This window comes from Empidonax traillii, unplaced genomic scaffold (genome assembly GCF_003031625.1).
Source record: "Empidonax traillii isolate 1590-97213 ecotype Southwest subspecies unplaced genomic scaffold, ASM303162v1 scaffold337:size667617, whole genome shotgun sequence".
NCBI lineage: Eukaryota > Metazoa > Chordata > Aves > Passeriformes > Tyrannidae > Empidonax > Empidonax traillii.
In genome coordinates, this window is record NW_020955530.1 from 555510 (window position 1) to 573084 (window position 17575).

Sequence of the window (17575 nt, forward strand, 5' to 3'; positions counted from 1 at the left end):
TACAATTTAGAGCAGAACACTGAGTAACGTAAAGAGATGAAACCTTTGGAGCTCTAAGCAGAGCAGCAGCTTACAGATTCTGGAGTATGTCATGTTTGCTTTAAAGTGTTTTAATTACAGAATGAATAAATCTACCCAGACAAAAATTCCTTGGCTTCTTCAAAGACAGCCTTGACTGTTTTGTCAAAGCACTTTCCCTTTTTGCCTTCATATAAATTACGGTGTGCAAAAAAATAAGTCAATTAAGAGAGAACAGGCATTATGAAATACTTCCCTTTGCATAAGCACACAGGCTTGCAAATCTCATTGAAATTCTGTTGAGTTGCATTGCCCACACAACTTGCAATCTTAGCAAAAGCCACACAAAAGGCTTTCCTCCCTATTGTTTACAGGAGCGTTTTGGGAACGGGGCATATATGGCTACACAGAAAGGGAAACAGAGACAGGAGTGAAATGTAGTTTGTTGAGCTAATAAAACAGCAAGCCTTGCATTTGTTTCCTTAGTCCTATAGAGCTATTGCTGTTTAAGACTTGCACACTCCACTGTTCGCAGAGCTGGTGACAAGCATTTTCACTGCAGACTGTTAAAGCATGTGGGCTGGTCTAGTTTTAACTATGAGGATGTTTCCCAGACATTATTAATGGCAGTGGCTTAATTCATGATTTAAGAGATTGATAAACAACAAGAAAGGGACAGAAAGCTCTAAAAAGACCAGCTGTACCATTAGCCTGACTAGTTAAACTCATCTAGAGATTACAACAACCCTAGAAAAACATGAAATTCGTCTAAATTCAGGGACTTCTGAAGTTTACAAGGAGTTTGGCTGAAAGCAACCTAATTATTTTCATATTCCTTTACATGAAGTTACCAGTACTGCTTAATTACATGAGTAATAAGAGACAACAAAGCATCCTTCTCACACACTCAGAACTGTAGAAACACTCTTTCATGCAGCAAGGAATGATATATATAAAATAATTAAGACGGACATCAATGAAAGCAAGAAGGGGCATGAGCTTTGGAAAATCTGCCAAACCACTGGGGCTCCTGGCAGAACATCCTGAATGTCTGTGATCTACTTATTCAAATATGGGCATCAAAGTTCCCAGCAGAGACACCCCGTGCAGGTCAGTGGTCGCACAGGACCACAGGACAGCGGCTGCCTCGTGTTGCCCTTACAGGTGAGCTTCCCCCTTCAGCTCCAAGGAGACAATGGTAGAGAAACTGGAAACTGATAAGGCAAATTCTATAGAAAATAACTCTGAAACAAAAGTTATCAGAGATGCCCATATTCATGTCCCAGTAACTGGGGTTGCTCCAGCTCCATTCCTCCATCTCTAGAAGGGCTACAGACCATTTCTGAAGGCTCGGGCAATACACAGATGGAAAGAAACACCCAGGTATGTGAGAGTTTCTTTTTTTCCCCCACCCCAAATATTCAAATGAAATGACTGAGGAAAAATCCAGCTTTACCTGGTTAGTAACCTTAGACCGTCATGGCTGCAGCAACTTAATGCTGCTCCATACATTTGCAGTGCCAATACCATACCTTTTTACCACTCTAAAATTAACTGAAGGCAAAGGATCGCCTTCTGCTCAGCAGAAAGGTCTAAGGACCAGCTCCAAGCTGCTTTTCTAGCCCATGATGCCCAAAAAGGCAATGCATCTGTGGGTTATGTCTACAGAATTTGTACAGAACAAAATCTCCTTAGAGCAAGGTAGAAAAGGGGGGGAGAGAAGAGTGGGTTTTTGCAGTTGGAAATCCTAATTTATCCCCTCACTGTTGAGGAGGAAATACATAAACAGTTCCCTCTGGATCTTGATTTCAACAGGACAGTGATAATTTGCAAGAGGGGATAATGCCACTGACAGGTGAACTCATGTTTTTCCTGATTTACACCAGGGATGAGATTCACTAGAGGCAGGTGAACCAGCATTGTGCAGATGAGAGCTCCTCAATAACCAGGTGACTTCAGTGTGGTTTAATTCTGAACCTCACATTTACTCCAGAGTAACAGGTGAAGGTGTGCTCCTCTGCAAAATGTCATCCTTACATGGCTGTGTGCTGGGGTATTGGGTGAAGCATCGTGAAGGTTTTCAGGAAAAGAACTGAGCAAAGATCCTTTCCATAAGAAAAATTATGCTTTCCACAGGAGCAAGGCCCTGATCACAGCCCCAGAGAAGTGAAAATTGTGTTAAAATCTGCAGCTAAGCTGGTGGAGGGCACTGGAGGAAACTGGGCAGCTTCCCTAGGCTGTGCAATCCCTTTTCCAAGCACTCACACACCACCACGGTCTCCCAATCCATCCTAAGCAGAAACACCTCCCATGGAGCAGTACTCAGAGCTGAGTGTTTGAACCAAGTCATGCTGTTTTTTATTCAGCCCCCAACTCAGAGTCAAACCTCCCTTCCCATGCCTTCTCCTCACTAATCCACACAATGTGTCTACCTGGTGTGGCCCACGGCAGTCTCAGGTGGGTGGTCACTCCCCCAGTGTGGCTGCAGTTTTCTCCCATGCCTGTGGCCATGCACAGCCCCAGCAGCTCTCTGGCTACCAGGGAATTTGCAAACCAGAGTGATGAACTGTAGGGACTCTTCTGGGAAAGCACTTCTGGCACACACATGCTTATGCAGCTGGAATTAAAATCAGGTTTTATTTCCCTCTCTGGGTCAAGCGGAGTAAATCATCATTTGCCTGGTAAGCACAGAGCCTGGGCCAGCCTCAGTGACTGAGATATGTACCCACAGCAGCAAAAGATCTTCTTTCCCTTGCAGTGTGTTGTAGCCTGTCCCTTCTTCCCCCACCCCTGCATGTTTTCTGCTTATAACAATTAATTGCTTCATTGCTGAAGGCAGGGTTTAATCCCACAAGCATAAATTCTCACGTACAGAGATGTGATCAGTGAGGCTTGTGGGATTAAGTCCTTGGGTCCACCAAAAATTTTCACAGGAGCATAATTATAATCAGACATGCAGCTACATGAGTACTTCAAGGGAAGCACACGTGCAATTGCTTGTGATTTGTTGCAGTTTTTTAAAATCAGAAAAATCGTTCCGGATCAAGTCAATATGAACTGCATGGGCAGACATGCACAGAATAAAACTGTTTAGAAAAATCACTTTTTAGGGATTCTCCTGTTGATCCTTTACCTAGTCCCTCCTCAGACCCTAAAACTTTTCTGAAGAAGTGACTTTCCTCCACCAGGCTTTACACTGTTGCTCTCCCAGCCTGGGCCCCTCGTGATGCCTCTGCATTAGTCCCAAACCTGAAATTTCAACCAAACATGCTTAGCTTTTACCTGAACATCTCACTGCTTTTTCCTTGCAGCCCAAAGGACAAAGAAGCATAAATATGCAGTTAATATTTTATTAATGGTATGTTTGTTCAACTGAGCTCCCACATCAACGCAAAAATGGGGAAGTTGTCCCAATTTTTGTTGTCCCAACAACAAATCATGTTGTCTCCAAGACGACCTGTCTGGTTCATGTGGCTCAAGAAACAGCTCCTTCTCCTCTCCTGAGGGCAGGCATCTCCTACACTTTGCTCAGCCATGTCCTGTTCCTATGCAGTTCAGATGAAATCCCAGCCTGAGGCAGCTCACTGCTAACTGCAAGGCGCAGCAGGGAATTCCCACTAGCAAACTGCAGCTCTTCATGCCAAGACAGTTAAAGAAACAACTCATAAAGATGTGTTCCTTGAAGTAGGTCCCTTTGCAGAACTTCTTCAGCCAGCCACTGTCCCTTGTTTCCCACTGCATCCCCAGCAGCTGCTCCTGACCCAAGCTCTGCCACCAAGCCCAGCTTTCACATTAAATTTCCCACATCCTTGTCACAACGCCTGTATTTACAAGAATCTGGCAGTGCCAGCCCATGCTGTGCCTGGCCAGGTGCCTGGTGCTGGTGCAACCTCCCACATGCTTTTGATCCACACTTGCAGCTGCTTCAGAGCCTTTCCCATTAAGGGCTGTTCTGCAGAAGCAAACTGTCCTGACTACACCCCTGAGGGCTTTGAGGTTTGGAGAGGAGCTTTCTCCAGGTGAACCCAGTTGCAATTACTAGATGAATGAGACATTTCAGCTGGGTAGTCCCACACCCTCTCTGCTGCTGAGCTGCAGCTCTGATGAACAATTCCTGAGACCTGTGGCTATTGCTCCAGGCTTCCTCCAGCTTCACAGCAGGAATCAGATCACTGGGCTTGCACTTTAGACTATCAGATACAAGCCATGGACTATGCAGCCCATGTTCTGGTTCCCTTCAAGATGTTTCCAAAATAACCAAATTATGCAAAAATCTCACTAAGTGATGAGCTACTGCAACTGGTGACTGCCAGATATGACAGACCATCTGTAAGGAGATTGTAGTGAGATGTGGATTGGTGTCCTCCAGGGAACAAGTGACAGGATGAGAGGAAATGGCCTCAAGATGTGTCAGGGGAGGTTTGGATAAAACGTTAGGAAAGATTTCTTCACTGGAAGGGTTGCCAAGCACTGGAACAGGCTGTCCAGGCAGTGGTAGAATCACAGGGAGTCTGTGCTGGTCCTCTTTGACTGCTGGCTTTTGAGTCAGCAGAACAGAAAAGCAGTTCTCACACCCTGTGCAAGATTCTCCATGCCATTTATACCTGTGCACTAACTAACCTGAGCCTGTGAGCACGGCATCCTGCTGGTAGAGTAGAACTGTCAAGAGTAGAAGGAGAAACTTCCCTTCCTTGCATAAATTTTACCCCCTTCTGATGGCATTGCCATCAGCCTGTTTCATGGGCTATGGGTGAAACTTTTCAATCAGAGAAGGAGCCAACTAATTTTGATTTAATAGCAAGCAATTTGCTTAATGAAACAGAGTGCCAAATTGGGAAATATTATTCACTCCCCTTACTAGAAACATAATATGGTAATGAAAGAGAACAACATATATTTAATGTTTTTCCATCAGTCTGAAAATCAGACTTATTGTTCTAGATGCTTTTAGAAAGATTTGCTCCCTTCATGCCATCCTGGGTTTTGAATGAAAATGGACTGAGATAATCAGTATTTAAACCTCTACACAGAAGAGTTTATTCCAAATGCAAAAAATGTCCTTAAATATTACCTCTCCAGTTACACACTGCACAAAAATTTTGCTTTATTAAAAATGGAATTATTAATTTCCGTACTGAGCAACAGCTGCTTGCACAGCTGATTCCACTGAGAATTTATGCCTGGTCCAGGCAGAGGAAAAGAGCCTGGAATTAACCTCTTGCTCTCTGCTACTGGTAATTACCTCTGCTGCAGAGCAGAGCATGCCAGGAGCAGAGCAGTGAGGCAAGGCCCTGCCATCAGCAGCAACGGCATAAATCAAGATGTGGCAGCATGAAGGAACAAATAAATCACCAGGAGAGAGATGATGTGGGCAAGGATAAGGGCTATAAGCACTACAAGCACAGATGAGTGCGTGGCCAAGGCCAGTTGTGCAGGAGCTGTTTTGGTTGGCATCGGTTGAACATCTGCATTAGAGTTGGGTTTGTGGTACAACCTGTGCTTTGAGGACAGCAAAAATGAGAGGCAGAGAAGTTAAATTTGAGTTTTCCAAGAGCTTCAGGGGAGTGAGACACCCTGTCCTGGTACAAGGTCTTATCTAAGCAAGTTTCCACAGAGTGTTAGTACCAGAGCTAGAAACAGCTTAAAGCCATCCCAGATCTTCCTCTTCTAGCATTGGCGTGGGGAATTTATTTTGTCCTTTGCTATTCAAATATATCAGAAGAACTTCTACAGAAAAAAAATTATTTTTTAACTTCTGCTGTTCTTTCTGAAGAGAAAAAAGAAATCTGTGTTAAGGTGCATTACAGGTATTAATAAGGAAATATCCTAACAGAAACTTGGAAAGCAACATAGAGAAGGAGCCTTTCATCTTTAAACTATACATTGGAGGTAGGAAAATTAAGAGGAAATCTGCTTTTTGAGAGGGTTGGGTTTTGTTGGGGGTTTTTTTGTGTTTTGTTGTTTTGGGGTTTTTGTGTGCGTGTGGTTGATTTGTTGGTTTGATTTTGGGTTTTTTGGTTGTTCTATTTTGTTTCAGAAAGAAAGAATGAGCAGCAGGAGGGATTTGGCTGTTGAGGGTGTCTCATGGCAGTAGGTGGCAGAGATGCCCCAATGCTCCCATGTGACATTTTGGTGAGATGATATGGTTGGAAGGAAAGCAAAATGAATGTAGCTGCTTCCCAGAAATAATCTCCCAAGCTTTTATCTTTAGTCTCTTTGCCTCCATACTCTGATAGAAACTATCTTGAAAGAATCCTGAGGTCAGCACAGCAGCCCGTGCTGATGCCAAAGCGTGTGGCCACGTCCCAGCCCCTCTCCAGAAGCAATTGCAAGTGTCTCATTTCCTACAGGATCTCGAGCAGGCTCTGGCTTTAGTCATGTCCTCACTGCCGCCAAGCCACAGGCACTGCATGGAAATACCCACGCTGGGCTGTGGGTTTCTCCAGAAGGGAGGATGCAGGAGCAAAGCTGGGATGTTTTAGCAGGAAAGGGCCACTGCCAGGCAGCTCAGTAGTTAGGGAAGAGAAATCTCTTCTTTGGTGGAAAAAGTGAACATACACAGATTAGCTTGCTCAGCTCCTCTGTTATCCCAGTGAGGCAATTAACTGGCTGGGTTTTATACCATCGAGATGTTTCTTTCTGGTTTGGTTTCTTGTCGTGAACTTGAAGACCAGGACACGCTTACATGTGGTGAACAGCAAATACCAATGATCATTACAAGCATAGAAGCCACATGAAATGGGGGAAGAAGAAACAAAGCAACGACTGAGTGAAGAGAAACCACTGCACACCTGGAGGACAACAGGACCAGGATCCATTAAGAGACCAACAGGGAGCCAAAGCAATGTAAAATAATAATAATAAAAAAAAGAACATAGAGTATTTTGAGCAAGATTCTTCAATTTGTGTCCCACAGCACTTCTGAGGCCAGCAGCTTGCAGAGTGCCAAAAGGAATCCAGTGGTTTTGTCAGTGTTAGGACTTGGGAAGATTTTGTTAATGAGGAATGGGAGGAGAGGGTTTTCCTTATTATTATTACTTTTTCATGCAAGTACTTTGAAGAACCCATCCCTGAGGAACAGAAGTCCCCCTGGAAGCTGTTATCAGCTAAAACCTTTAGGGCCAAAATCTCAAGGTGCTTCAGAAAACTGCCTCTGGGAGAACAAATACACATGCACTGTGGAGAAAGTACCAACCATTAATGATGGATAAAGGGGCATGTAGAGGTAAAGAAACCTACCTCACTGACCTGCTGCCCTGCTCCAGGAAAATATTTCTTACACTCCCTCCAGCTTGCATTTGATTTTGTGGAATCAAAATCCTGCCAGTGTCCAGCTTTCTATGTCCTTCCCCTTGCTTCTTTTGGACAGAACCACAAAGTGATGGAGTTAATAGAGTGCAGAGTAGGTGCAATCTATTTGGGTTTCACTGAAGGACTCTATGCCATCTCCTGAAATCTTATGCTCCTTATTAACTCAAGTCGGGTCAGGCAGGAAAACACTGTCGTGCCGACTGAAAGCTGATTAAGGTGGCTGTAAACACCGGATACTGACAGGCTGCGATGCTCTCACTGCACCACCGCGGGGCTGAGAGCTCCTGCTGCAGTTCAGCCTCATCGGCCCTCTGGGTAAAAGCAAAAGGGAATCTAACAAGCACTGACAAAAAATTCCAGATGCAGTTAAAATAAGAAGCGGTAGCATCCAACTGGGCAAAGGTCAAGGGAATTAAGAATATTGACAAAACAAGTCAAATTTTCCATGGGAAGGGAGAGGGAAGAGGGTCGTGTACCTGTGCAGAGATGGAAGAGCACACAGCGTGTAACAGAGGGAAAAATCCAGGAGGCAGTGGTGTTAATATCCCTGCAGCCACACAGCAGAGCCAGAGGCTGTGTGTGCCAGGCGTGTTCCCACCCGTGCTTCAGCAGATTCACACCTTGATGACATAAGGAACTTGAGTAGAAAAGCTATTGCAGAATAACCCATTCAACAGTCACCATTCTGGAACAGCTCCCTGCTCAGATTCTCTTCTGTAGTAACAGTCATTTTAGGGCGGAATAATTGTTGCTCTCTTCCAGAGGGAAATAATTGCTCTGGAGTACACTCCCTCTGTAAGTTCCAAGGAGCAGCAGGTTCAGGGCAGCTCTTGCAAAATAGAACATTCTGGACAATTTTGCCTGGTAGACAAGCCCCAGAATTCAAACTCTTGATCCATAGCCAGAAATCCATGTGGTGGCAAGGGGAAGGAGTTCTGCAGCTGATGCATTCAGGAGACTGTTGCCCTTGTCAATGCCAAAATCTACTAACCCATCCCACTGCTCTTGAAATCTGGGGCAATTTTGCTTCTTTGATCAGAGAGGATTTGATTATGGCCAGTTGCAGGGTTTTCAAGGAAAAAAAGGCTTTTTATATTAAAAATTTTTAATCCTTTCAAGGTTTAGTTAGGTAATTCTTTTGCTATTAAATCTCAGTATATTGAAAGTGTTTTAGAAGAGCAAGAAATCTGGACAGAAAACTGAGAAGAGCTTGGGAAAATATAGGGTAAGGGGAAGTATTTAAAGAATTATGGACAGGGAAAGATAGCTTGAATTTTCCCAAGCACTGTTGATAATTGCTTTTTTGACACCCCTTCTTCTTCACACACAGAGTTTCCAAATTCTCCAGCAGAAAATAAAAGTACAGGAACTTCACAGATTGCAGTGATGGGCATTTCCCAAAGCACCCAGGTGGCTGAGGAAGTAAATTGTTCAAAAGGCTTTAAAAACTGGTTTGGTCATTCAGCTCTTGGTGTTGTTCCACTAATGTGGATTTTGCATACAAAGCTCACAAAAACAAATGAACTCTCAGCTCCTTCACCTCCCTGGAGTGAGCTGCATGTCCTGGGAGGGGTTTTGGATGTCTGGTACAGGGGACTGCTCCCATGGCCACTTCAAAGACAAGGCTTGAGCCTGATGGAATTCACTGCAGGAGTGATTCTAGTTCCTCCTTCCAAATCCAGAAAACTCCTATCCATTTCTGCCCACGGCAAGGTTGGAAATTTGGATGAGGCAGAGCTGGGATGCAGGGCAGGGTGGATCACACACCAGAATGGGGATCCTTCACAGCAGAGTTCCCTGTGCTGCACGATGTCCTGCCTCGTCACTGGTATTCACAGCACTCCCCTTCAATACACAGACATCTCCAGGGTGGAAAAAAAGCAACCTTAAAAAGAGCCTGATTTTCAGTGTAATGCAGACTCCATAACCAGCCAATCACTGGGGACACAAGATTCAGCCTTCTTAATCTCTTCCTCCCTAATATGAAGCAGATGTCTTCTATTAATGAACTATTTGCTAATTAGTAAACACTTCATTTCCCTTCTGTCAGTTTTCTTCTCTAGTTCAGGCACAGAGAGGTCAGGCTGTGTAAGTAAATTGGTTCCCACAGAAATGTATTGCACATAGAGCAATTCAGTGGCAGTGAAGCAGGAGATGAGCAGGACAGTGCCTCTTATGAGATGGGACACTTGACAGAAGCATGGGACACATCATTTGCCTCTTTGTATGTCTTTTGACTTGACAAGTTGCTTTACCTTCCATATTTTGGACTCAAATCCTAGCTCGTGCCTTGTCTGTTCACATCATAAACACCAAACAAGCGGCACATCTCTGATTTCAGTGTTTAGCAGAAATGGGCTGTGATATTTTCTACCACCAGGGAGACTATAACAGGACAAAACTTTACAGCAGTTTCTCCTTCCTTGTTTGCAGCAGCTCAGAGCTGAGCATTGTCAAGCCAAAGGCAAATTCCCATGCCCAGCAAAAATAGAATCTAAATGGACTTCGAAGGCGAATGAGGGCAAAGCCAGACCTTGTGCTCTAAGCCACAAGGACATGGGGGTTAAGCTGATGTGGCATAAAGCACAAGGACTTCTGTTAGCGTGATTTTATCACTAAATCTGGAATTTCACACTCCCTTGGAGCCTGGTTCACACAAATGTAAAGACCACGGATGCTGTACTCCATTGTCTCATCACCTATGGGATAGTGTGCAGGGCAACCCTGTAACTCCGGATCTAGGTGGTAAATACTCCACTCAGGGTCCAGAGATGAAAAAATATTCACAGTAAGCTTCCCATTTTCATGCTGAGAGTTGCAATGCATGCATGGAGTTGCATGCATTGAAGACAACATCTTCAAAGCAATAGGCTGCAGCCTCTGATCTGTTTCTGGCGCAGGATCCTCATCCTTTTGTTCCCAGGATGTTCAAATGGGAGTGGAGAGCACCCAGCAGCTGAGACACACTGCCCAGCATCCCTGAACTTGATACCTCTGAATTCCAGTCCAAAATGCTACATTCCAGTTCAATCAAGAGAGATTATTTTCCTCTAGGTTTGCTTTAAAAAAACACAGTGATGCTTATGCATTATTTATAGAAAAGGGATGACATCTAAATTCTGTCTGGGTGCCAGCCATCACATCGCATCTTTCTAACGGTTTCCCAATAGAAACAGATTCCTCCTCTGGCTGTCTGACTCTCCTTTCCCCTTTCCCCCTGATACTAAGAGATCTTAAAAGCTTAGAAAGCTATAACCATGCAAATTTTGTAATACACTGGAACTCTCCTTTTGCACCGTCCTAAGGGGGACTTACTCTAATGTGGTTCTTGGAAATGGCTTCTCCCCTCATAAAACACCCCGAATTGTAAAACTTCCAATGAACTCCTTACACTAAGGCATTTTAAAGTTTTATTTCAGTAATCATCATCATAAACAATTCCAGTCTTTGTTACAGAGCTTTTCATCCCCAAGGATCTCCAAGTGCTTTCAGCCATTGCACACCAACTACAGACAGGGATGATTCCGTTGCCCTGCTAAAAGGCAGCTTCTCCCAGGGCTGCCGAGCAGGGCTGTGCAAGAGAGGTTTGAGTGTGAGGGAAGAGCAGCATTTCTGCAGCTCAGAATAGGTGCAGAGGTCCTGTTACAATGCCAAACCTGGCCAAAGCAGGAGTGGTGCATGTCCTCCACTTCTGCAACATAACCAAATCAGGGTCCAGTAGCTGGTTATGAGGAAACAGGTTATTAATTGAGGGGTGTGTTAAGTAATAACTAATAGTGTTGACTGCCCCATGATATCAGAGAGCCAACGGATGCAGGATGCAACATGGGAAATTATGAATAAATATAAAGGTGGTTAAATGTCACAAACGGTTAAATTTCACAGAGGGGTTGTGAAATCTCCATCCTGGGATCGAGTCCTTGAATTCAACTGGATGAAGCCCTGAGCAACCTGGTCTTGCTGGGACCTGCTTCGTGCAGGCCATTGGGAGACAGAGGCCCTGTGGTCTCATCCCAAATTTTTCTGCGGCGTCATCTGGCACAATAACTTAGAGCACGAGTGGCGGTGGTTTAAATTAACACATCAACTGCTGAGTTGCAGCAGCTGTCACAGCTGTTAGCTACGGGCCTAGCAACCTCCAGCCGACACCAGAAATGCGATGCATCAAGTCGTGCTAGGGAGAGTCTGCAGAAACCCCACTGTTCTGGTAATTTTACTGAAAATTCAGTTGATTGCTCCCGTCTCGTCCCAGCAGCTGTTGAGGAGAACGGAGCCCATGCAGCAAATGCTTCCAAACTTGAGTGTTCCCTGCCTTCAGCCCCGTATTTTCTGGATTAAAGCCATGCAATGCCATTAACTACTCCTCACAGCAACCGACCCCTCGTGGTTCTCATTAATCGGGACCTGCTCCAGTTCACTGGTATGAGGGCAGGAGTGCAGTGCCCAAACCTGGCTTCATCACACTGCACTTCAGACCCCATGGTCGCCCAGTGTGGCCACCTCCCTTATCTCACACACAGCTTTCCTAGGAAGCTGGCCCAGAGAGCTCTTACGAAGCAGACAAACGGCGTCATGCTGTCCCGCTTGGATTAGAGTCTCCCATAGCTTCCAGATGTTTCTCCATCGCACTGCAGCTGCACCAGCTGCTGCCTCCTCTTTAGGAATTTGTGCACTGGATCACACCTTCTTGCTCACATCTTCACTAAAATTTGTCTCGCTGCCGGCAGGTTTGTGGTTAACCCCTGAAAAGTAATATTTCCTCTCCAGGGAGCTGCCCATCCTACACAGGGAATGACAGCTAGACCTCGTGTGGAAGACAGCAAGGCAGGGAGACTCCACCACTGCCTGAGGGTTTTCTTCAAAAGTTAATTTCCAGCTAACCACTTTTCAGCTCACACTAGATACTTAGGAGGTTACAGCATGATGTAAAGGCTTGGTAGCTCGACAGCAGCTATAGGCAAAGTCATTGCGTAAATCGAGCCTTCCAGGGCTGGGAGCCAGCGAGTGTGGAACTCAGTATGGAAGATATCACTGCATTTTGTGTTGATAACATTATATTTTATATTCTGTTTCATTACAGTCTGAAAATACTTTTTAACCCACTGCTTTCACTGTGATCTGCAGTCACCTGATTGCCTTGGTGATGCTTATCCCAAAGGAATCCTCACCAGGGTTCAGGCTCTGCTTGGATTTAGACAGTTCTTGCGTTTAATAATTTTTTGATAACCTTTAGCAACTGCTGGGAAGCAAACAACCCAACAGCTCCTGTGGCTGTGAAGACCTTTTTGACAAACTGCAGCTCTGAACTATCAAGGCAGTATTTAAATCTCTGTTGTAGGGCAGGGAGACCTGGGGCAAAGTGTAGATATTTATAGCTCAAACAAAAACCCCCTAACCCACTGACTTTGGGCAAAGGTCTGGCAGGTTCCAGCTCTTCTGCACAGCAGCTTCTAAACTGCAGTTATCAGCTCTGTTGAACTAACTGAAAAACCCACACTGCTATAGTTCACATCTAGAAAACATGTAGGACAGAAAACACACAATTGGAAGGTGAAGAACAACTCTTTGTTTAAAGTTTCCCTCCACGCAGTGTAAATAATGAACAGGTCATTTTTATCTCATGGGATCAGTATGCACAAAAATCACATGAACTTTTCAACTTATTTCTGAACAGACATCACTGCTAAGCAGTAATAGGGTGGGAGGGGAGGAGGGAAAGAAACTTCCTACTAGAAAGCAATGAAATGAAAGTTAGTTACAGGACTTTTCAAGAAATAGTTGTTGGACTTCAGCCAGAAAGCTTTCTGTTTGGGCCTGGTTAAGTCTTCCTAGGGGAAGCATTATGTTTTTTGATGCAGAGGCTCAAGTCTCTATTTTTAGAGCACATCTTAGTCGATGAGTTTAGCACTTTCATGTTTGAACCAAATGCCTATTAATATTTTTTTCAGACCTTCTGCAACTCCACATGGCAGTTTGTTCACTTTATAATAATTTCGTAAATTGTCATGCCTGTCATTAAACTGCTTTTACCCCGAATAACCCCTTGGATTTGGCGAGTGAGACTCAGCTACCCCACACTGCGCATTAACTGTGTGACCTCCTTGTTTCCTTTCAACCCTTCTTGTTCAGTGGAGTGTTCAGCTCAGTGATCATAGCAGTCCTTGTGTGGGAGGGGAGTTGGAGCTGAGCATAGAGGAGAAACCAGCTAATGGGAACACCACAAAGTGCTACGAAGGCAAATGCAAAGCTCTTCACCTGGGAGAAATAACCCCATGCACCACTACATGATGGTCTTTGAGCAGCCGGGAGAGGGGAAGGCTTCGGGGGGACCTTATTGTAATCTGCCACTGCCTCCTGAGAAGGTGTGGAGAAGACGGAGCCAAACTCTTCTTGGGGTCACACAGCAATAGGACAAGAGGCAGCAAACACTACCTTGTGACATAGGACACACCCAACACACTTTAGGAAAAAGTTCTCTCTCTGGAGGTGGTCAGACACAGGGTCCAGGAATTTGTGTAATCACCATCTCTAGAGACAAGCATGACTGGACAAGGCCAGGAGAAACCTGATCTAAATTTGGCCCTGCTCTAAGCAGAAGGTCAGATGACCCCAGGGGTCCCATGCAGCCTGAATTATTCAGATTCTCTAATTCACACCTTTTCACCATCTACATTTTTTAATAACAGACCTGACAAATTTGAAGTATCACATCCAAACCACTCAATCACATCTGTGTAACCTATTCTAAACTTACTAACCCCACCCCACATTACCTAGCATTTGATCCTAAAAATGCCTCATTGCAAAGAAATGAGAGTGGACTTCCAGTTTTTGTTAACTGAGTGTTTACAGCACTGAGTAACACACTTGTTAAGCCCTCAAGACAAGAGCTGAATCTACCTTTGCACAGGAGAGCACATCGGCACCTCTGCTTTTACAGCAAGGGGAAAGTGCTGGGCTCTGTGGGGAGATGCAAACCCAGATTAGCACTTTAATCCATCACAGAAGGGCCATAACTTCAGGGGGGTTTGGATGTCACCTCTAGACGTGGAGTCACATCCAATGCCCTGCAGTCAAGGCAGACAAAACCTCACCAGGCGCATCTGAACACTTTGCTCACAGTGGCAACACTGGAGAGTTAATAAGCAAATGTTATGCACCACCTGCACAGAGGGAAGGGCTCTGGGGAGGGCAGGACACAGGTCACTGATGGGAGAGTCAGGAAACTTTGGGAAGAGCTGAGCAGCCCTGGAGTTACCCATGGCAATGCAGCCCATAGCAGCCCCACAAAGAAAACGTTGTTGGTGGCTTTTCCACTGAGCCCACCGAAGCCAAACGAACAGAAACCGGCATTAGACAAATTTACTAGAGACAGTTTGGCTTTTTGTTATTTGATTTTCCAAGCGTGGGGAGTTCATTTATTTTTCTATTTTTAAAGACTCTTTCCCCTCTCCCTTCCTCTGCAAGAAAACCTCCACAAGCCACAGAGTGATAGCAATAGCAATAAATGAGTACTAGAGCTAACTAAAAGTTTGTGGTGGATTCTCTTTCACTGTCAAATTTTAAACCTAGATTGCAGAACTTCTTAGAAACGATGCTGTGTTTGAAAGAGGGATTCATTTTGGGAAGTCCAGTGTGTGATTATATCAGGTCATTTGACCAGATAACAAAGATTTATTCTGGTTCACATGAAAGGGTTATCTTGCTGACAGACAGAGAGATGAAACACAGGAAGAGGGAGAATGGGACACTGAGGGCAGAAACAGCCACACATCCCCTTGAGAAAACACCATCCTCAATGGGAGGAATCAAAGATTTGAGAAACAAGAGGCTGGGAAATGGTGGGTGAAAAGCTGGACATGACCCAGCAATGTGCATTTGCAGCCCAGAAAGCCAAACTGGGCTTTATCAAAAGCAGCAGGGCCAGCTGAGCAAGGGAGATGGTTTCTGCCATTCTACTCTGATCTCATGAGACCCCACCTGAAGTAGTGTATCCAACTCTGGGGTCCCCAGCACAGGAAAGATACAGACATGTTGGAGTGAGTCCAGAGGGGGGCATAAAGATGCTCAGAGGGCTGCAACACCTCTGCTACGGGGACAAGCTGAGAGAGCTGGGGCTGTTCAGCCTGGAGAAGAGAAGGCTCTGGCTAGTCCTTATAGCAGCACTTCCAGTAACTAAAGGGAGCTTATAAGAAAGATGGGGACAGACTTTTCAACAGGGCCTGTAGCAACAGAAGAGGTAGTGGCTTTAAACTAAAAGAGAGTAGGTTTAGATTAGACATAAGGAAGAAGTTTATTAGCACTTAGTGCTGTGGTCTAATTGACAAGGGGGTGACCGGTCAAAGGTTGGACTTGATGATCTTGGAGGTCTTTTCCAATATAAATGATTCTGTGATACCAGGAGGGTGGTGAGGCACTGGACAGGTTGCCCAGAGAAGCTGTTGATGCCCTGTCCCTGGAAGTGTTCAAGGCCAGGTTGGATGGGGCTCTGAGTAACCTGGTCTAGTGGAAAGCGTGCCCTGCCCGTGGCGGGGAGGGGTTGGAACAGGGTGATCTTTAAGGATCCCTTCCAACCCAAACCATCCTACGATACTATGCAACAGAGCCCGCGAGTGCAGGACGAGAACCCGGGCACAAAGACAGGGCAAGAGAACCGGGAATAGGATGGGACGTGAGCAGGGATGCGCCTGGAGCCCGTCCCGGGCCGCTCCCGGCGGGCGGCGGGCGCCATCCAGCGGGGACACGGGGAATTGCCCGCCGGGGGGGGGGGTTGGGGGGTCCCGAGTCGTTCCTGGGGTGGGAAGCCCGGCGGGATGCTGGTCCGAGCGCTCCGACAGAGCACATTTGTTCTCCACCTGCTCTTCCGCAAAGCGCAAGGGGCGTATCTGCTTCATCAGCCGCCGTGGCATCGCTTAGTAGAAGTCGAAAAGAAGTTTCTCAAAGCCTTTCCCCTGCTTTCTCAAGCGCCCAAGTTCCAGCTTCAGGAAGAGTATCAGGCTCGGTGGTACATATATTACTACATCTGTATTTCCATATTTCTAGTATATTTACCTTGACTGAGGGTATGTTTATCTTCATAAAATTAAAACAAATAGGTATTATAGTCTCCCACTTACTCAAGGGCAAATTACAGGAAGGAATGCACAACCAAAATGCTACCACCAGCTCTCCCAGCCTTTTTGCATTCACTGCTACAGATCCTCCATGAGCCTGGCAAGGTATTCCATGTCAGATTTCTCTTGAGCATGAAGGTACAAAAGAGGTACAAATAAGGTTTTTCTGTTAATGCTTGCTCCCCTGTCATTTATTTGAAGAGGTCTTTCGGGTTGACATCAGTCAATTCTTGAATTTGCAAGTCCAAAACCTAGATACCCAAAGGGTTCTCATTTTCAGACTGCAAAGGATTTTCTGTGGAAAAAGATCCTGAGTGATTTGGATAAACCTCAAATTAAATCATGTTGAGTCACCAAGGGGGCACAGCTTCAGTTTAATCACAGAATTTGATGGGTAACTCTGGTTGCAGAAGGTTGGTCTAAAAATAGGGGGGTGTGTGCCTTCCTCTCAGTGTCACTCTCGATTTTGAAGGCTCATCCTGAGAATGTATTTTCCACTGGAATGTTGTGGCTTATAGGAGAGCATACACAGTTCCCTGTGATAAGCACACAGGACTCAAAGGGAAAAAAAAAACACATCCTTTTCTCAGAAGAATAGACTGAACAGGGCACACAGAGGAGCTGGTGTGGTTGTGACAGAGGAGGGTGAAGGCGGAGCTTGATGAAGGCTGTCAGTGACTGGAGTTTACACAGACCAAGCACTGAAAACCAGTCAGTGAGGAGATGCTCATTGGAAAGGTAGTCTCTGTATTCCAACTCCACTTCCACCAGTGCAAAGCAAGGTTCTGAGATACTGAAGTGCAGCAAGGACTCCATAAATCCTTCCTATTTGGTCCTGCATATTAAGTAAGGGATAGAGAAAAGGGAAAGGTTGGGAGATGGCAAGGATGGAGAAGAAAAACCTGCTGGTTGTCTCACTACTTTGGGATTAGATCTGTGGAAAAACTCGTATATTTACAAGTCTAGAGTAGGCTGCAGAGATCCTCAGGTTTTCTGCGCATAACATGTTGTTAATTCCCATTTTATTTTAGTAAGATTCTTAAGACTTTTTAAAAAATTATTATTATTATTTTGTTGCTCATTTCCCAGCTGCCCTTCAGCTCCCTGCAGAAGCTCTCCTTAGGACAGAGTCT